General features: G+C 46.5%; 1 non-coding gene across 1 annotated transcript; it reads left to right on the top strand.

Moving 5' to 3' along the window:
• The first annotated feature begins 4,746 nt into the window (after nt 1–4,746).
• TRNAR-CCG (transfer RNA arginine (anticodon CCG)) lies at nt 4,747–4,831 on the top strand. Its single transcript has one exon. It is a non-coding gene; the product is annotated as a tRNA-Arg (tRNA).
• Nucleotides 4,832–21,138: the final 16,307 nt, after the last annotated feature.

The raw sequence follows: 21,138 nt of genomic DNA, 5'->3' as shown, positions 1-21,138 counted from the left end.
GGTCCTCTCGGACCCCCAAGGCTGGGGATGCGGGGCGGGCTGTGAACCTTCTCTCCCACCCCAACTGCAGCCTCGGTTTAGGGTCACTGCACGGGGAGAAGGGAAAAGAAAGCGGTGACACGTGTGGCGTGGAGAATCCAAAAGGCTGCGACTGTCCAGCTCTGGGACTCTGTGTCTCTAGTGCCCAGAGGGGTGGAGGTTGGGGAGAAGGTAGTGGGGATGGGGTCGACTGCGAGAACGAAGAAATCGAGTTTATGGCCCATTATGGCCATTCCTTGCCCCGAAGCACAGTCAGACAGACCTGTGACCCGAGCGGGTTGGACATCATGTCACAAACGCAGAGCAGCTTGCTCATTCACGTCTTCACTCCTCTCCCGAAGCAGAGCCCCCAGGGCACCCAGAACCTGGGACCGGGCTTCCGGGTAGGCACAGGGCAGAGACGACACTGCTGAAATTCACACGCTAGCCTTTCCATTCCCTGGGGACACAAACACGTACGCGTGTTCTCCTCTTGTGCGCTGGACACTGGGCTGGGCGCTGAGAGCACAGCAGCAACGAGCCCTGGGATAGCACCTCAGCATCCACGGAGCGGAAATTCTGGAGGGAGACACCGCATCGAGCTGCAAGTTAAGGGTGCCATTTCGGCTGAAGAGTGCGGTGCCACGGGAGTGCGGAGGAGGGTTCCAGTCGCCCCGCGTCTTGTACGGAAAACGAATAACGGATCTAGGGTTATGTTTATTCTGCCACTACTCTGCAAGTCCAAACACGAGTCTACCGGGTTCACCAGATGCTTAAGCTTTGCCTGCCTGCCCCGCTCCGGAACTCCCAAAGCATCTCTCCATGGATCCTAGACGCGGAATCGGAAGCAGGCTCCAGGCTCCGAGCCGTCGGCACAGAGGCCGACGCGGGGCTCGAACCCGTGAGGTCATGACCTGAGCCGAAGTCGGACGCTCAACCCGCTGAGCCCCCCAGGCGCCCCTAGTCCTTCATCACTCCTGGGTTTCCCTTGCTCTGTTTACTCGTTTGGTTAAAAAGTGACTGATTTCCTCTATTCGGCTGCTTCAGCATCCATGAAATGTTGAGGCGCTCTCCTTATCCCATCATCCCCTGCAGAGGCTCGCTAAGGTGCCCGAGGGTGCTTCTCTTTGGCAACCACTGTCGGTTCCTGACACCAGTGCAACCTGTTGTCAATATGCTCCCTAAATTGTCCAAACCACAGATGTTACCGTGTGAGATCTTTGTATCTCCCTTCATTCCAAGCATCAAAATAACCCCACTTTCCATAATGAGATATGGTGCCGCCAAGGTCGTTCCTCTCACACCTCGCAGTCGCTGTGTTCTGCATCCGTGGGTGCGGACAGACGAGCCTCCTCCGCCCACGGAAATGAATTTCCACACAAGCCTACTTGGCTCGGTGCTAGAACATCCAAGAATATGTAGAGTTGGAAAGTAATTTTGAGACGACGGACTTTCTTACTTGACCAGAGAGAAATCCGAGGCCCCGCGAGGTCGAGTGACTTAGCCAGAGCCGCCTGGCTAGTAAGGGTTAGTGGCACCTGAGGACAGGTGAGGGGGCCCTTGTTCTCAGGCATCCTTCCTACCACTACCACTGGCTCCCCGCTGCTCAGCACGGCGCCTGAGATATCACCATATCTAAAGTGCCATAAAGACATTTTAGACGGACAGACGGTGACTGCCTGGGAGCTCAGTCAGTTAAGCGTCTGACTTCGGTGCAGGTCACGGTTTTGAGTTTGAGTCCCGCGTCGGGCTCTCTGCCGTCAGCACCGAGTCTGTTTCGGACCCTCTGTGTACCCCCTCTCTCTACCCCTCCCCTGCTGGTTCTTGCTTTCTCTCCAAATTGCCTACGACAATAGAAAAGGTCAGAGCCAGGTTTTGAACCCAGGCCCTCGGACTGAGTCTGTGGTCTTGAAGACGATGCTGTACCAACAATGAAGGGAAGGCTACATCACAACACGTGTAACCCTGAAGGAGGAGGAGAGGGCTGGGGGCGGGGGGGAGAGTTTAAGAACCACGAAACCGAAATTGACTATCATACAAATGTACAGAATTATCACGAATACATATGCTTCATACTATATACACGTAAACCACAGTCTGATACCCTTTCAGACCGCTAGACACTGTGGGGTCGCTGATCTGAACCTCAAAGACTATGTAAAGTAAGACAGGGCACAATATTCGCTTTCTCGCCATATAGATTTTGAATTACAGCAACTGGTGCTACGTTGTTCATAAAAAAAGATTGAATAATAAATGTAAAACGTTAGTCATAATAGCCGCCTTCTTAAAGAAAACTAGCTAAACCCACTTTTTTTTTTTTTTTTAATGCCAGAGAACAGGAGTGCCTGGGTGGCTCCGTTGGGTAGGCGTCTGACTCTTGATTTCAGCTCAGGTCGGGATCTCACCGTTTGTGAGTTCAAGGCCCATGTTGGGCTCTGCACTCACAGTGTGGGGCCTGCTTGGGATTCTCTCTCCCCCCTCCTCTTTGCCCCTCCCCTGCTCTCTCTCGCTGTCTCTCTCAAAATAAATTTTAAAAATAAATAAAATAAAAAAATAAATGCCCGAGAACGTATTACCGCAAGAAGTTGATGCCATTATTGGGTGATTTATCAGTACTCAGATCCTCACATTATCATGCAGTTTCCCCCAACACTAAATTGGAACATGACTTCTGGGTGGGCTGATCTTCCTAAGGCCATACCATCGACATTTCCACTTGGTGGTTACTTCTTAGAACGCCCCCTACTTAAAAACGTACTTGAATGGAGCTCATTTTGCCAAACTGGACATTGACCTATGCAAGATTACTGCAAAGGGATTTGAAGTTCTCTTGAAACTCCCCTGAATGATTTCCCTCCTTTCCTGGCTAAATGAACCAGTGGTCTACCCCACGGGGGCTGCTGTGACAAGCTGTGGTGGGGACCACGGACTTTCCCACACTGGAAGTGGCGTAGGAGGGACCTGCTGTGTTGTCCTTGGAGTCATTATTCTTTGTGGGCGTCTTCACATCCTCCTCCATGTCCCCCCCCCCCCCTCCGCTTCTGCCTCCCCTTTGCAAGGTTGCCCACCGGCACAGGGCACCGATTACCCAGAGTGACCCAGCACAGGCAAAGATACGCAGGAGCCCCAGGCAGTTGCTGGACACAGAGGGTAAGCCTGTGACTGCTCTGCCATTTTTAAAGATGTCTACACCTCGAGCATATAAATAATCCAGAATACGTTTTCCTCTGTTGATTCATTTATGTTTGGAAAATCCTTATAAATTCCTATTCCACGGCACACACAATAATCCATTCCTGGAAGTGTTTCAGTTTCCAGTCAGGATTCAAACAGACATCGGGAAAACTCAGGGATTGTTCTGGTGTCTCTTAAAATCCTCATCGAGTGTCAATGGCTGAGTCACCAGCCCCTAAATCTTACAAACATGAAACCAAAGCATCACGGTGCTCCCATCAGCAGGATTCAGGAGCTCCGAGGGACACCCCGGGTCTCTCAGAAACATCGACATCTAGTGGCCGTAGACAGAAGTACCATCCTGAATTCGCCACCCCCACTCCAGACAGGTCTAGAAGGGTGCTCAGGTTGCAAGCTAGTTCACCCTCCTGATTTCCAGGTAAGAAAGTTGAAGCCTGGGGTTAGAACGGCTCACCCATTTCACACCTCTGATCGGTGGTGTTAGTACTTAATTCCCACAGGTCATTGCTACCTGAATATTAATATGCAGGAAGGAACTCGGGACAAATCACCCATGCGATGGTGAGTGGGTAAGAGGAGCTTCAGTGGTTTACGGCTCACTAGGTATCTGCATCTAAATGCGGTGATTTTCCAAACGCTATCATTCATCCTTTATCAATCACGGCACTGCGTTATGAAAGGGAAAAAGAAGTTAAAATTCACATCCCAGTCTAAGTGAAAACCAGGTCAAAGCAAGCTCAGAGGAAGTACATCAGGCAGCACTCTGGTTCTGAAACTCTACGCAAACTTCGCTCACACAAGCCATTTTCTGCAGTTCATGATCATAAAATGCGAGCCAACAAAATACCCTTGCTTCTTGAACACTGGATACTTTATATCTAAAATTTTAAAAAATCACAGAGGTAAATAACTTTGCGCAGTAGGTACACATAGGTCCTATAAACCTAAAACGGGATGCCAAAGGAGACTTCTTTTCATAGACGAATAAACAGCAGGGGAGAGAGAAAATTCGAGAGTTAGGAATCAGAGCTGTTACGCAAGGTAGAGGGGAAAAAAGAAAAAAAACGAAGTCAAGGTTCTTAGTCCCAAAATATCCCTGCAGGAAGCTCAGGGGAACGATTTTCCATGGAAAACAGGAGACACGTGTCATCAATGACAGGCTGGGCAGGGCGGTGAGCAATACAGGAACCTATGGCGGAAGGAGGGCAAAGCTTACGGAACAGACACTGGCCGGCCCTCCCGAAGGAAGGCTGTGGGCTCCAAGGCCAGGACCCTGAAGGTTTATACTCTTCGTATAAAATGTGTCTTTTATGGAGAAATTCCATCACACGCTACTGTGTCCAAGGAGCTCCTCAGAGCAAAATCCTTTTACACTTCCCGTCTCCCCTTGTCATCAGGCCAGCGGACACAGAAACCGGTCTTCATCTGGAGAGTCGGGCAGAGATGCTGTCTGTGGTTGGAGGCTCCCAGTAATCTGCCTGGAACATTTATTTACTTCTCCTCTAACAGATTAAAAATAAAAGTAGGGGCGCCTGGGTGGCTCAGTCGGTTGAGCGTCTGACTCCGGCTCAGGTCATGATCTCACGGTTCGTGGGTTCAAGTCCCGTGTCGGGCTTTGCGCTGACAATGCAGAGCCTGCTTGGGATTTTCTCTCTCGCTCTCTCTCTGTCCCTCCCCCACTTTTTTCTTCCTCTCTTTCTCAAAAATAAACGTTAAAAAAATTTTTTTTTAATAAAAGTAACAACAAAACCAAGACCCAAGACAACTGTGTGTGTGTGTATGTGTGTGTGTGTGTGTGTGTGTGTGTGTATTATGTATATTATATATCAAGTCTGTATGCCCGAATGTAGACAAACCCGAATGAACCTGGTCCGTTCTGAATTTAAATTTAAGATCAATTCTTCATGACGATCAAGAAACAAACACTTCAAGATCAAACTATGCCACTGAGACCCCCAGATCCTTTACAGCCAGGCTTTCCCCTCCCGTTCTTCCATGTGTAATTGCATGAAGAACAGAGACCCGAGGGGCCCTGAGGGCCCAGAATGAGAGACTCCTGTGAAAACGCCAAGCCATACTTTCTCCCCAGCAACGAGGAAGGTTTTAGTTCTTCCACGAGAAACGACACAACTGATGATGAGCAGGGATGGCATGAAAAAGCTGGAGACAGGCAATCTGGACACAGCAGAGACCCACACGGGCGGCCACTGCAGGGATGGAGGGGAAGTGACCCCTGCAGGTGACTGCTGCAGGGGTGGACTAACTGGGGGGCGAGGGGCAGCGAGGGCACCTGTGCACAGAAGGTCAGGGGAACTCCTGGGGCCCCGTGCCTCTGCTGCCTTGTCTATCCACTGCAGCACTCCCCCCGTGCCCTTCCTTCTGGTCCTAGCCTACCCAACTATGGGCAGGCTCTTTCCCCCATGACCTTTTTTATTATTATCATTCCTATTGTTTTAAGTTTATTTATTTTGAGAGAGACAGAGAGAAAGAGCACAAGTAGGGGAGGGGCAGAGAGAGGGGGGAGGACAGAGGATCGGGAAGCAGGTTCCATGTGGACAGCAGAGAGCCCTATGTGGGGCTCGAACTCACGAACCCCAAGATCACGACCCGAGCCGACACGGCCCGCTTCTCTTAGGATTCACCTCAGAATGTTTCCTCTGTGGAGTCTCTTCCTTGCTTCCCTTGTCCCAGAAGCACCTCCAAAAGGGACCATTCTCTCCCTTGGGCTCCACTGGACTCAACCAATGGACACACAGCATTTATTCATCCGCTTCCCTCTACCGACCATCCCACCGTCTATGTTGCACACGTGTGTGCCCCCGATGCCTCCCCCAGAATCCCATGCCCGGCATCCCCCAAGAGCCCCTGGGCAGGAGGGGAGGGGCCTGCGAGCCTGAGGCACCACTCGGTCAGTTGCACCTGATGGAGCTGGGCGGAACCTGCACAGGAAGGTCGCCAGGGTACGGCTGGAATGTGACAGGCCCGGAAACCCTGAGGGAGTCCGTATGGGGTGTCTCGTGTGGTCCGTGGGGGAGGGGGGCCGTGACAGGTGTCAGCGAGGCCACTGGACAGGGCTAGGGCGGGGGTAGGGGACTGGGCGGGAACAGGACAGAAAATATCCGGCTTCTGAGGAAGCTCTACCTCCAGCCCCAGGCGTAATGTCGTTCACCTAAAATGTCAAGACAAAGACTGGCGACTCAGACGACCACAGGCACAATCCGTCCACAGGGATTGAAATCACTTGCTGCCATTCACATCCTCATGGCAGATCACAAGGACCCTGCAACAAGGCACGTGCTGTGTGGAGAGACAGGACGGCGAGCTGAAGTCTCCGAGAATCTAAGGAAGTTAGCACCGGGAGGGCTCACTTGGAGGTCACATACTCTATCCCTTCCACGTATGTTCAGGGTACCCAGAGAAGAGAAGAGAAGAGAAGAGAAGAGAAGGGAAGAGAAGAGAGGAAGAGAAGAGAAAGAAGAGAAGAGAAGAGGAGAGGAGAGGAGAGGAGAGGAGAGGAGAGGAGAGGAGAGAGAAGAGAAGAGAAGAGAAGAGAAGAGAAGAGAAGAGAAGAGAAGAGAAGAGAAGAGGCCTCCCACAGCTTCCCACCTAACCAACGGCAGATCCGGGTCTAGAACACAGCTGAACTCAGAGCACACATGCCCGTAAGAAGGTGACAGACAAAACCCTCAAGTAACACAACTTAGATGTTTTAGGACAACAGTATAAACGGCACGTTTCTGAGAAGTGGGTAGACCTCCCAGGACATCACGGCAGCACCAGTTCAGGCTTCCCCTTTGATTTCGTTTCTGAGTGTTGTGCAAACTAACACAGATGTGGGCAATACACGTGTCCGTCCATGTGTCCGTAGAGCCCCGCTGTGCAGCCCGGTACTCTACAGACGGTGGTCGTCAACATTGCAAGGAGTCCTAACTTTGAAGCAGGAGGACAGAGGCGAGTTTCACGTAACATTAGAAAAACACATCACCGTCTCAGCCAGTCTTCTGGCAGAGACACAGCACGAAAAACGATTTCACCTCGTGTGGACTATTGCCCGAGGCTGAGACCCAGCCCGGGGGCCCTTCTGTGGCCCGGGAGCTGCTCTGGCTGGACGCCACCACCGGCTCCCCTTCCCCCTTGGCTGGCTGTCGCCAGACTTGGGGAAAGTGGCCCCTGAGCGACGGTACATGGTCTGAGCCAGCCTCAGATCCTGGGAAAAATAAGGCACATCAACTATTCTGTGTGTGTTTTGTTCTATGTGTGTGTGTTGTTTGTTTGTTTGTTTGTTTGTTTGAACATTCTTTTCTTGTAACAAGGATGTTTGGTTTCCTGGGAGGACCAGTCAAGCAGGTTAATTTGGCTCTGGGAAACTGACCGGTCAGCGTTATCAGATTTCATGGAGCTAGGAGTACAGGGAAGATTGAAATCTTCTCCTACTCGCTAAGATCAACTTTCTACCTGTCTTCTAGTATCTTCTATACACAAGTAACGTTATAACAATTTCTCACAAACCCATGGTTAATATCAGTCTATGACGTATACAGGTGGCTCAAAGAATCTGAAACCATCCGCAAATGAAAATAATCAGACTTGTCTTTTCTTGGCTTGCAGAGGGCTGTGGTGGCCCCATGGTAAAGATACGTTAGGCGCTTTCTTCAGAGTATTTAACACGTGGCACAAAGGCCTCCTTGGACTTCGGCTCTCCCTGCAACATCAGTTTTGAGCCTTTGGTATACGGAAGTTAGCACCATACCAGATACGTGGAGGAAATCTATACTGCCTAAATCGCACTGTGACAATATGACATTTTTAATACCTACTATGACCATTTACGCTGCCTTAGGAATTATTATTATCACTGGTGCTATTATTATGTTATAGTGAAGGAAACTAAGTAACCAGAGAAGTGATAGGTTTGTTTTTAGCCCCTCATCTGGTCCAGGTTAGAATTCAGACATTTCTGACCCCTAATACTGAATTCACGTAGCCAAAGATTTAATAGTCCTCGGGTCTACACATTACTCTCAACTTATTATTATTATTATTATTATTATTAATTAGCTTGATTTCCTTTTGCTAGGTCCCTTGAGGATTTTTGGGTTATTTTTTCTTCCAGTTTCTTAAGATGAATTCTAACCTGTGTGTTAGAAATTCCTTCTCTAGGGGCACCTGGGTGGCTCGGCCGGTTGAGCATCTGACTTCGGCTCAGGTCATGATCTCATGGCTCACGAGTCCAAGCCCCGCATCGGGCTCACTGCTGTCAGCTCAGAGCCCGCTTCAGAGCTTCTGTCCCCCTCTCTCTCTGCCCCTGCCCGGCTTATGCTCTCTCTCTCTCTCAAAAATAAATAATCCTTTAAAAAAATAAAAGTTAAAAAATTCCTTCTCTAGAGAAAAGGTATTAAAGACTATTTCCTCTAAATACAACAATTCCTGGACCCCACAGGCTTGGCATAAGGTCTCCTTTTTTTTTTTTTAAGTTTAAGTAGTCTCTACACCCAATGGGGGGCTCAAACTCACAACCCTGAGATCGAGAGCTGCATGTTCTTCTGACTGAATCAACCAGGCGCCCCTAAGACCTCCTGGTTTTAAACTTGCTAGATAACTTGAAATTGATGGTAAAATCTCTACTTTCTTGAATCACTTGAAATGCCCTTCTTCCTCAAGTACCAAACTGAATTTTGTAAGTGTTAAAGGACAAAGAGGAAGGAAAAACTATATGTTCTCTACTTGTAGGATGCGACTTTCGTCAAGGACAGGAGATTAAGAATGCATACAGATCCTACTTCTCCCTGGTTATTTCAAGTGTACTTGATCTGCTGAACTGTGAAATAAAAATATTTAAAATCAGAGGCCCCTGGGTGGCTCAGTCTGTTGAGCGTCCGACCTTGGTTCAGGTCATAATCTCACGGTTGGTGAGTCTGAGCCCCAGGAAGAGCTCTTTGCTGTCAGGGGGAGCCCCGCTTTGGATCCTCTGTCCCCCCTCGCTCTGCCCCTCCCCTGCTCGCTCTCTCGCTCAAAAACAAATAAGCATTTAAAAAAATAGTTAAAAGCATTTATTATATTTGTACTTACCAAGTCGTTTATAGCTCTAATGGCTTTTGCTTTATGTTTCGATCCACGTTATTTCTCATATCAGTATCTTATCTCAAAACTAGAAGGTATTGTTAACAAGGCAACGGAAGCATGAGTCACCTGGGAACTACAAAGGCAGAGCAGAATGAGCTATTACTACGCTGCCCATGTAAGTGGGAGCACCAAAATGGAACAGACGGACAATGCCAAGTGTTGATCAGGATGAAGAGGAACTGTCAGGGGATATACATCAGCACCACCACTCTGGACACCTGATGGGACTCCTTGAAGATCGTCAGTGTTCACAGCCTCCAATCGGAAGGGCATCCCCAGGTACACATCCCACAGAGGTATCCGCAAACCTCACTACTGTAAGACTAGGCTCGTGGCAGCTTCATCCGTAACGCCCTCAAACTGGAGGCCCCGAATTCCATCAACAGTAAAATTACTAAGTAAATTCTGGCATCACTTCTGGCATCACGTCATAGACTTCTATACAGCCACAAAAGTAAACAAACGATATAGCTTCACGCAGGTCATGGAGGAATCTTGCCAACGTTGTGTTGAATGAAAGAAGCCAGACAGAGAAGAGGCAACACTAGAGAACTCCATTTGTATAAAACTCCAAAATAATCAACACGCACCTACAGTATCAGAAGTATAGACAGCGGAGGAAAGCCATCTCAGGGAAGAACAGTGATAAGAGGGGACGGGAGGAGGGTATCTGGGGGCTGTTTCTTAATCTAAGTGCTAGTACGTGAGTGTGTTCGCTTTGTGAAAATCCCAGCGGCTGCCTGTACCCTTAAGTGCCTGTGAACCTCTCTGTGGGATACACAAACATTTTTTGAAAGAATCTAATGCAGGGCTCTACACAGGATTTATTATGAAAGCGTCACACTTTGCCTTTTTTTACAGGGTAAAATTCAAATTTCAAGGAGAAGCACTGTAGGAATTCCTTCTCGTGAGTCACTTTGCCAAATCGTCAGCACTGCCCGACGAGGTGGGTATTGTGATATATTCTCATTTTGCAGATTAGCAAAGGGAGGCTCTGAGAAGGATCAGTTTGTCCCCAGCACCACACACCGGCTAAGTGGCTGATCTGCTAAGATCCTACGGGCTGTCGGATCCAGAGGGCAGCCCCCTGAAACCCACGGCCTGGAGCCAGCACAGATCACGGAGCCCTGGGTGCAGATTTCTTTTCCTTCCTTCAAGATATTTCATATGGATTGCTTGGAGATAACTCAAACTGAAATTAAACTTTAGCGTTCCTCCATCTAACCTCTCGGCTTCCCTTGCACATTGGTTTTCTTTCAGTACCCTTTGTCACTTGCCGTGGTAGTGTTCATAGTGTCGTTTTGGACACTAAATGTCTTCCACTGCAAGATCTGTTCTTAAAGTATTTGTCCTGATAAAAAAAAAAATGTATTATATGACCCACCCAATTCCATTTAATAGTACTGCAAGTTTATTCAGGGCATTCGATGTTTTTTACTTTATAGCAAATTAAACTCAGATCAAAAAGTGTTTATTCGGGGCGCCTGGGTGGCGCAGTCGGTTAAGCGTCCGACTTCAGCCAGGTCACGATCTCGCGGTCCGTGAGTTCGAGCCCCGCGTCGGGCTCTGGGCTGACGGCTCGGAGCCTGGAGCCTGTTTCCGATTCTGTGTCTCCCTCTCTCTCTGCCCCTCCCCCGTTCATGCTCTGTCTCTCTCTGTCCCAAAAAAATAAATAAAAAACGTTGAAAAAAAAATTTAAAAAAAAAAAAGTGTTTATTCAAGGGGCGCCTGGGTGACTCAGTCGGTTAAGCATCCGACTTCGGCTCAGGTCATGATCTCACGGTCTGTGAGTTCAAGCCCCGCATCGGGCTCTGTGCTGACAGCTCAGAGCCTGGAGCCCGTTTCAGATTCTGTGTCTCCCTCTCTCTCTCTGCCCCTCCCCTGTTCATGCTCTGTCTCTCTCTGTCTCAAAAATAAATAAAACATTAAAAAAATTTTTATTAAAAAAAAAAGTGTTTATTCAAAATGTATACACACACCCTGCCTATTTCCAAGAAACTTTGGCTCATAATGAAAGGTGCATAGAAAATAAAGCTGAAATACACAACTTAAAACCTCAAAAAAGGGGAAGAAGCTAATTTAGGGTAATACAAAGGCCATCACTGAACATTAAAATCAAATCACTGAACTCTAAGCTTTCTGGAAAACAAGTACATAAATCTCCTAATCTGATCGATAGAAAGAAAGAAATCAGTTATACAAAGACGACCATTTTCCAGATGCAGATTTCCAAGAGGCACGCCTAAGAAACTTACACAAAAGGTTTGATAATGAGTGATACAAATCATATGTAGAAATAAAGTGCCATTAAGAAGTGTCATTTCAGGGGCACCTGGCTAGCTCAGTCAGTGGAGCGTGAGACTCTTAATCGCAGGGCTGTGAGTCTGAGTCCTGCATTGGGTGCACAGATTACTTAAAAATAAAATCTATGTTTAAGTTTATTTATTTATTTTGAGAGAGAGAGAGAGGAGAGTGTGAGCGGGGAAGGGGCAGAAAGAGAGACAGGGAGGGAGAATCCCAAACAGGGTCTGCTGTGCTGTCAGAACCAGGAGGCCAAGGCAGGGCTCGAACTCGCGAACCGCGAGATCATGCCCTGAGCCAAAATCCAGAGTTGGACGCTTAACTGACTGAGCCACCCGGATGCCTCCAAAATAAAATCTTTTTTTAAAAAGAGTGTCATTTGAGGAGGGAAATTTTTACAAACAAAACAGCCCCGGATTCTATTTTTTGAGAACAAGTTCCAAGAAAAAAAAAAAAAAGAAAGAAAGAAAACAGAAAGAAAGAGAGATTCTGGTGGTTTTTTTTTTTTTTTAACTTTTATTTATTTTAGAGAGAGAGGCAGAGTGCCAGTGGGGGAGGGGCAGAGAGGAGACACAGAATCCGAAGCGGGCTCCAGGCTCCGAGCTGTCGGCACAGACCCCAACGTGGGGCTCGAACCCGTGAACCGTGAGATCATGACCTGAGCCAAAGTCGGACGCTTAACCGACTGAGCCACCCAGGCGCCCCGAGATTTTGGCTTGTAAAAGGCAGCAGAGACCCACTAGGCTGGCCAGGCGGTGCCTCTGGGACAGCGGGTCAGCCCAGGATCCCCCAACAGTCACAAGGCCAGGCCTGCCCTCCACTGTCAGTGCCTTAGTTTTGCTACAAGACAAAACATAGAAATAGCAATACTCACCCTGCCTACCTCACACCGAAGCACTCTGTGCAACGTAAAATGCTCTACCAGCATAAACCTATATTCGCCATCAAAATGGAGGGGAAAACAGCCACGTTTTCAAGGATGAGAAATTTGTCATTCTCATAACCTTTGTCTTGAGGGTGATTTCATCTGTTCCACTTACTGTCCTTTCCATTTTTGTCAGGAAGGGCATTTATTAGAAGATCTCAATGTGTGATGAATCAGCACAGAATTACAAAAATGTGACCTTTCGCTATGAGTTGTTCTTGCCCAGTGTTCTGTCCTTTCCCTCTGGCAGAAGTCTATAAACAAAAAAATTCCCCCACTTAAAGTTACAAGAGACATAATTCGCAGAGGGCTTTATCCTCCAGGGAAGCGTGCTCTTTTTCTCCAAGCTAACAACCATGGATTCTAGTCTGGAAATTGCCAGTGAACCCGACACTCTTGTGTGCACACGCGTGGTGTGAACTCAGGTAAACGTGTGTTCATGTACACGGATGTATTTTTGTAGCCATCGCACAACCAAGGCCCAGAATCTGGGAGCTGGAGCGTTCTTTTCTCCCTGAGTAGAGAAGTGATTGCCCAAATCTCTCAAACCTCAAGGGCCCCTCCTCCTGAAATGGGAGAAGTTGTCGTAGTGTTTGATTTCTTAAAAAAAAAAACATTATTTGACAGCTGCTAAGATAGTGGATCTTAAAAGTTCTGATTACAAGAAAAAATTGTAATTAGGTGTTAATGAGAAGTTAATTCAACTGGTAGTCATTATTTCATAAGTTACCAAGTCATTATGTGGTCTGCCTTAAACATGCAAAATGTTCTACGTCAATTACATCTCGGTAAAACCGGAAGGGGGGAAAGGGTAAGGCGTCATCACGTAAGCACCCGCTCTCTTGTGCCCCACATGTGTCATTGCCTAAGCAAATGTCCATGGTGAGGCAGCTCAGGTCGAGCAGAGGAATACCATGCCACTGAGCAAAAGGGCACGTGGAAAAAGTTCAGCTAGGCTCTTGGCATCTATCTACGAACGTAAAGCTGAAGAAGAGAAAGGACGTTGCCAACCCCAAAAATAGGTACATGGGATCTAATGAGTTTGTTTGTTCCATTCAGCTGAACCATGATTGGCATGATTAACCCAGGCACACAACGCAAAAGGTCTTCACTACGAACTCACCCGAGTTGAAGACATATTTATGTGTATCTTTTAATAACCACATTTGCATCACCCTACCCAACCGTCAAACTGTTGTTAAAGCTCTGAACTTGTGATCTAAACAAACAGTAGATGGGGCACCTGGGTGGCTCAGTGCGGACAGCCTGCGACTCTTGACCTTGGGGTCATGAGTTCAAGCCCTACATTGGCTGTAGAGATTACTTAAATAAAAACTTGAAACAATTTTTTTATAGATGTTTATTTATTTTTGAGCGAGCGAGAGACAGAGCATGAGCAGGGGAGGGGCAGAGAAAGAGGGAGACACAGAATCGGAAGCAGGCTCCAGGCTCACAGCACAGAGCCCGACGCAGGGCTCAAACCGTGAGATCACGACCTGAGCAGGAGTGGGACACTTAGCCAACTGAGCCACCTAGGCGCCCCTAATGTATTTTTTTTTAAATAAACAAACAGTAGGCCTCTGAAGAACTATTATTTTACTGTACATTCCCAGACTCTAAGTGGGGTTCTCCGAGCGCTTGGGTCAGAAGCGATGGGGAAGGCTTGGTAAAATGCGGATTCCTGGGCTCCACCGCTGGCTCATGGGGCAGCCGCTCTGGGGTTGATGCTGGAGAAGTCCCACGTCGCTCAAGCTGCCCGGATTATATCCAGGCACAAGACATCTTGAGAAGGTTCATCCTAGAGTGAATGCAGGAAGGCTGACCCAACGGCCAACACACAAACGACGACTCACGAGCCGCTTTTGTGAAAGAAGTTCGAGCACGTGTGCGGATGTGCCCTCGCACCTCGCAGCTACGTGACTCGCGGGGAGAGTGGCCAGTGGTCTCATGTGGCAGCCTCACGTGCTCCGAAAACCGCGGTGCTAGAAACATGCGACATTTAAGAATATGCGGCCCCGAGCTTACTCATTACCCCGCCCCCCATGTGTGCTTTTCAGTTTTAGGTTATTTTCCGCTTCTTCTTCCGTTCAGTTAGAGTGTAACATTCCCACGGAGACCAGCGTTGCCGCTCCATGACCCTCAGGATGAGTGACCGCGTCCCTACAACTAAGGAACAAGAGAAGTCACAGAACTGCCTTCTCTCTCAGCGTCTACACGAGCCACCTACAGCCTCGGCTCAGGCAGCCAACGTCCCCGAGGGAAGATCTGCACCATTCCCAAGGATGGGCCACAGACCTCAAAACCGGAGACACAGGCTGGCTCCGCCGTGTCCCGCACCTGACCCCAGAGCAAGGAATTGCCGCTACATTTCTAATAAAACGAAGAGGTGAAGGCTGTGTATCAACGTGTTAACGTTGACCTTGACGACCCACTCCGATTCCAGCTAGGCTTTGCAGCACTGCCGTTGGTTGCCAAGTTCCTTCTGCCCTGTTCTCAGCGGACGGCAGCCTTCCTTTACCTACTTCCCTCTGTCCCTCCTTCCTTTTAGGCACAGGGTGTGTGTGACCACCTCTCAGATGCATGAGACTGAGCCGGCAACCCGGATCCACCAGCTATGCTAATGCCGGCCCTCCCCCAGGCCCCCCTGCACTTCGCAGTTTTCTACTGTCTGATAGGCATTTCCCCCCAAGTCTGGATGCGTGCAAATATGAATCGGGTGCAAAAGACTAAAAAGAAAGCATTTCCTTAACACCACCATGGTCCCCTAACCCAACTCCAGGCTTGTTTGTGTGTCTATTATCTTTAAAGCTTCAACCTATGAGCTATTTGACAAAAACGATACTGACTTTTTTGTCTGGTTTCACAGAACATATAACATCGTTTGTACCAGAGCTATTTACATGTGAGATTCTGATTCTGAGACATTTAACTTTGACATAAGCATCACGGACTATGCTAATCTGAACCTGGTCAAAAATTTCCAGTTAGGCAAATGAGTGTTGTTGTTGTTTTTTTTTACTTTTTTAAATGTTTATTTATTCTTGAGAGACAGAGCACAAGCAAGGGAGGGGTGGAGAGAGAGGGAGACACAGAATCCGGAAGCAGGCTCCAGGCTCTGAGCTGTCAGCACAGAACCTGATGCAGGGCTGGAACCCAGGAACCTCAAGATCATGACCTGAGCCGAAGTCAGACGTGTAACCGACTGAACCACCCAGGCACCCCAGCAAATGAGGTTTTTGGTTTTTTTGTTTTTTGTTTTTAATTAAGTCATTAATTTATTTTTTTTAATTTACATCCAAGTTAGTTAGCATACAGTGCAACAATGATTTCAGGAGTAGATTCCTTAGTGCCCCTTACCCCCTTAGCCCATCCCCCCTCCCACAACCCCTCCAGCAACCCTCTGTCGGTTCTCCATATTTAAGAGTCTCTTCTGTTTTGTCCCCTCCCTGTTTTTATATTATTTTTGCTTCCCTTCCCTTATGCTTATCTGTTCTGTGTCTTAAAGTCCTCATATGAGTGAAGTCCTATGATATCTGTCTTTCTCTGACTAATTTCACTTAGCATAATACCCTCTAGTTTCACCCATGTAGTTGCAAACGGCAAGATGTCATTCTTTTTGATTGCTGAGTAATACTCCATTGTGTGTGTGTGTGTGTGTGTGTGTGTGTGTGTGTGTGTGTGTGTGTATACCACATCTTCTTTACCCATTCATCCATCGATGGACATTTGGGCTCTTTACATACTTTGGCTATCGTCGATAGTGCTGCTATAAACATTGGGGTGCATGTGCCCCTTCGGAAACGTATACCTGTATCCCTCGGATAAATACCTAGTAGTGCAATTGCTGGGTCATAGGGTGGTTCTCTTTTTAATTTTTTGAGGACCCTCCATACTGTTTTCCAGAGTGGCTGCACCAGTTTGCATTCCCACCAGCAGTGCAAGAGAGAGCCTCTTTCTCCGCATCCTCGCCAACATCTGCTGTTGCCTGAGTTGTTAATGTTAGTCATTCTGACTGGTGTGAGGTGATATCTCATCGTGGTTTTGATTTGAATTTCCCTGATGATGAGTGATGTTGAGCATTTTTTTCATGTGTCTGTTAGCCATCTGGATGTCTTCTTTGGAGAAGTGTCTATTCCTGTCTTTTGCCCATTTTTTCACTGGATTATTTGGTTTTTGAGTGTTGAGTTTGATAAGTTCTTTATAGATTTTGGATACTAACCCTTTATCTGATATGTCACTTGCAAATATCTTCTCCCATTCCATCAGTTGCCTTTTAGTTTTTCTGACTGTTTCCTTTGCTGTGCAGAAGCTTTTTATCTTGATGAGGTCCCAATAGTTCAATTTTGCTTTTGTTTCCCTTGCCTCCGGAGACGTGTTGAGGAAGAAGTTTCTGTGGCCGAGGTCAAAGAGGTTTTTACCTGCTTTCTCCTCTAGGATTTTGTTGGCTTCCTGTCTTATGTTTAGGTCTTTTATCCATTTTGAGTTTATTTTGCGTATGGTGTAAGAAAGTGGTCCAGGTTCATTCTTCTGCCCGTCGCTGTCCAGTTTTCCCAGCACCACTTGCTGAAGAGACTGTCTTTATTCCATTGGATATTCTTTCCTGCTTTGTCAAAGATTGGTTGGCCATACGTTTGTGGGTCCATTTCTGGGTTCTCTATTCTGTTCCACTGATCTGAGTGTCTGCTTTTCTGCCAATACCATACTGTCTTGATGATTACAGCTTTGTAATACAGCTTGAAGTCCAAGATTGTGATGCTTCCAGGTTTGGTTTTCTTTTCAAGATCGCTTTGGCTAATCAGGGTCTTTTCTAGTTCCATGCAAATTTTAGGATTGTTTGTTCTAGCTCTGTGAAGAATGCTGGTGTTATTTTGATAGGGATGGCACTGAATATGTAGATTGCTTTGGGTAGTATCGGCATTTTAACAATGTTCGTTCTTCCTATCCGGGAGCATGGAATCTTTTTCCATTTTTTTTGTGTCTTCTTCAATTTCTTTCATAAGCTTTCTATAGTTTTCAGTGTATAGATTTTTCACCTCTTTGGTTAGGTTTATTCCTAGATATTTTATGGATTTTGGTGCAGTTGTAAATGGGATCGATTCCTTGATTTCCCTTTCTGTGGCTTTATTGTTGGTGTATAGGAATGCAACCATTTTCTGTGCATTGATTTTATATCCTGCAACTTTGCTGAATTCATGGATCAGTTCTAGCAGTTTTTTGGTGGAATCTTTAGGGTTTTCCATATAGAGTATCATGTCATCTGCAAAGAGTGAAAGTTTGACCTCCTCCTGGACGATTTGGATGCTTTTTATTTCTTTGTGTTGTCTGACTGCAGAGGCTAAGACTTCCAATACTATGTTGAATAAGAGTGGCCAGAGTGGACATCCCTGTCTTGTTCCTGACCTTAGGGGGAAAGCTCTCAGTTTTTCCCTACCGAAGTGTGGGGAAATATTAGTGTTGGTTCTTTCATAGATGGCTTTTATGATCTTGAGGTATGATCCTTCTAGCCCTACTTTCTTGAGGGTTTTTATCAAGAAAAGATGCTATATTTTGTCAAATGCTTTCTCTGCATCTATTGAGAGGATCATGTGGTTCTTGTCCTTTCTTTTATTGATGTGATGAATCACATTAATTGTTTTGCAGATATTGAACCGGCCCTGCATCCCAGGTATAAATCCCACTTGGTCGTGGTGAATAATTTTTTAATATTGTTGGATCTAGTTGGCTACTATCTTGTTGAGGATTTTTGCATCCATGTTCATCAGGGAAATCAGTCTATAGTTCTCCTTTTTAGTTGGGTCTCTGTCTGCTTTTGGAATCAAGGTAATGCTGGCTTCATAGAATGAGTCTGGAAGTTTTCCTTCCATTTTTATTTTTTGGAACAGCTTCAAAAGAACAGGTGTTAACTCTTCTTTATATGTTTGGTAGAATTCCCCTGGAAAGCCATCTGGCCCTGGACTCTTGTGTTTTGGGAGATTTTTTATTACTAATTTGATTTCTTTGCTGGTTATGGGTCTGTTCAAATTTTCTATTTCTTCCTGTTTCAGTTTTGGTAGTGTATATGTTTCTAGGAATTTGTTTATTTTTTCCAGATTGCCCATTTTATTGGTGTATAATTACTCATAATATTCTCTTATTATTGTTTGTATTTCTGCTGTGTTGGTTGTGATCTCTCCTCTTTCATTCTTGATTTTATTTATTTGGGTCTTTTTTTTTTCTTTTTTCTTTTTCTTTCTTTTTTTTTTTTTTTTTTTTTTTTGATCAAACTGGCTAGGAGTTTGTCAATTTTGTTAATTCTTTCAAAGAACCAGTTCCTAGTTTCATTGATCTGTTGTACTGGTTTTTGTTTGTTTGTTTGTTTTGTTTTATTTTGCTTTTGGTTTCAATAGCATTGATTTCTGCTCTAATCTTTATTATTCCCTGTCTTCTGCTGGTTTGGGGTGTTATCTGCTGTTCTTTTTCCAGCTCTTTAAGGTGTAAGGTTAGATTGCGTATCTGAAACCTTTCTTCCTTCTTTAGGAAGGCCTGGATTGCTATATACTTCCCTCTTATGACTGCCTTTGCTATGTCCCAGAGGTTTTGGGCTGTGGTGTTATCATTTTCACTGGATTCAATGTACTTTTTAATTTCCTCTTTAATGTCTTGGTTAGCCCATTCATTCTTTAGTAGGATGTTCTTTAGTCTCCAAGTATTTGTTGTCCTTCTGTGGTTGATTTTGAGTTTCATAGCGTTGTGGTCTGAAAATATGCACGGTATGATCTCAATCTTTTTGTACTTGCTGAGGGCTGATTTGTGTCCCAGTATGTGATCTGTTCTGGAGAATGTTCCATGTACAAATGAGGGGTTTTTTTTAGTGAGGGTTTAATTTATTTTGAGAGAGAGATAGAAAGTGAGCAGGGGAGGGGCAGAGGGGCAGAGAGAGAGAGAGAGAGAGAGAGAGAGAGAGAATCCCAAGTAGGCTCCACATTGTCAGCACAGAGCCTGATGGAGGGCTTGAACTCACAAACCATGAGATCACGACCTAAGCTGAAACCAAGAGTCAGACGCTTAACTGACTGAGACACCTGGCAGCCCTAATTAGGCAAATGAGCCTTAAAAGAATATTTTTAGGGGCTCCTGGGTGGCTCAATTGGTTGAGCGTCTGACTCTTCATTTCGGCTCAGGTCATGATCCCAGGGTCATGGCATTGAGCCTTGCATCGGGCTCTGTGCTGAGCCTGGAGCCTGCCTGGGATTCTCTCTCTCTCCCTCTGCTCTCCTCCCTTTCTCACTCTCTCTCTCTCCCTAAAATTAAAACCAATTTTTTGAAAGATTATTTTTATCAGAAAGAAGGGGGGGGGGGGAGAGAGAGGAAGGAAGGAAGGAAGGAAAGGAAGAAACCAAAAAGCAAAAAAAACTTTATATCCAAAATTCAGGTTGAAAACCCACGATTTTAAAACTCCAAGTAACATATATAACACCGAAACTACCAGGTGATTCTACAAAGAGAAGATGTCACTTTTATTACAAGAAAACAAGCTTTCCAACATTTCCTGTGCGTTTTGAGCACACTGTCGGTTGAATCAAGCCAAGTGGCAGATGTGGACTATTTCAGCTTCATCCAAGCCCCACCCCACAGCGTTGCCATAGATAAAAGCACGGGTTGGTATTTATATTTTCTTCTATTTGCTGTTTCATAATAAAATCGCTTTCGCCGCTCACGTCTGAATGCGGCTTCAACTGTACGATGTACCAGCATGGACCCGAGCCCCCTGCTCTCTGCTCGCTCCCACCACGAGGCTGGGGTCCCCTGGTGGACCACAACTACAGTATTTTCCTTCACACTGTGATCTGATCTGATCAGATCAGCGAAACTTGACGCAAAAGTTATTGTATTGGCCAAGCACGGTCTCTGATCTCAGAAAACCGGGAAGAGCTTTATAAAAGGAAATATAATAAACAATTAGCGAGGGCCAGAGAGAAGAGATTCAAACTATTAAAGGGTTTCAAACTGAAGTGCCTTGAAGCCCTTGCCCCCCTTTCAGTTGGAAAGATCTGCAGCCATAATGGAGAAATCCTACTTGGAATTTCTCCTCATTAAAACCGAGTTTACACACTTGGTCTTTGTTTCGCCATCCCTGGGGCCCCATGGCCACAAGTGTCCTGGTCCCCCGGTGTCAGTGTGCCATAGCCGTCTCCCTCTCCAATCCATTTTACCTTAGAAGTCACAAGTAGAGTCCGGCCTGGCTTCTCTTCTAGGTGGTTCTATCAGTTTCCGCCCCATTCTCTAATTACCATTTGGTAAAAAAACAAAAACACAAAACTGTTTGTTGAAAAGAATATGGACAGACAGCCTCCGATAGACTTTGTTTCAAATCTTGGCTCAGTCACTTCCCACCTGCAAGGCCTTGAAATGTCACTGCTCAAAGGTCTGTGGTGCTTTAAGTAAGACGCGTGCCTTGTTCTCGTCTGACACACGGTGAGCACCCAGTAAAGATTAGTTCCTTCCTCTCTGCTGGGCCCAGAGTCCCAGCTCACACCGTCCATCCAGCTTAGCTGGAGTAGTGGGCCCTTGCCATTTCGTTTGGCCACCCGGCA

Source organism: Panthera onca, chromosome A1 (assembly GCF_046562875.1).
Source record: "Panthera onca isolate mPanOnc1 chromosome A1, mPanOnc1 haplotype 2, whole genome shotgun sequence".
NCBI classification, from domain to species: Eukaryota; Metazoa; Chordata; class Mammalia; order Carnivora; family Felidae; genus Panthera; species Panthera onca.
This window is presented reverse-complemented; position numbering and strand designations above follow the sequence as displayed.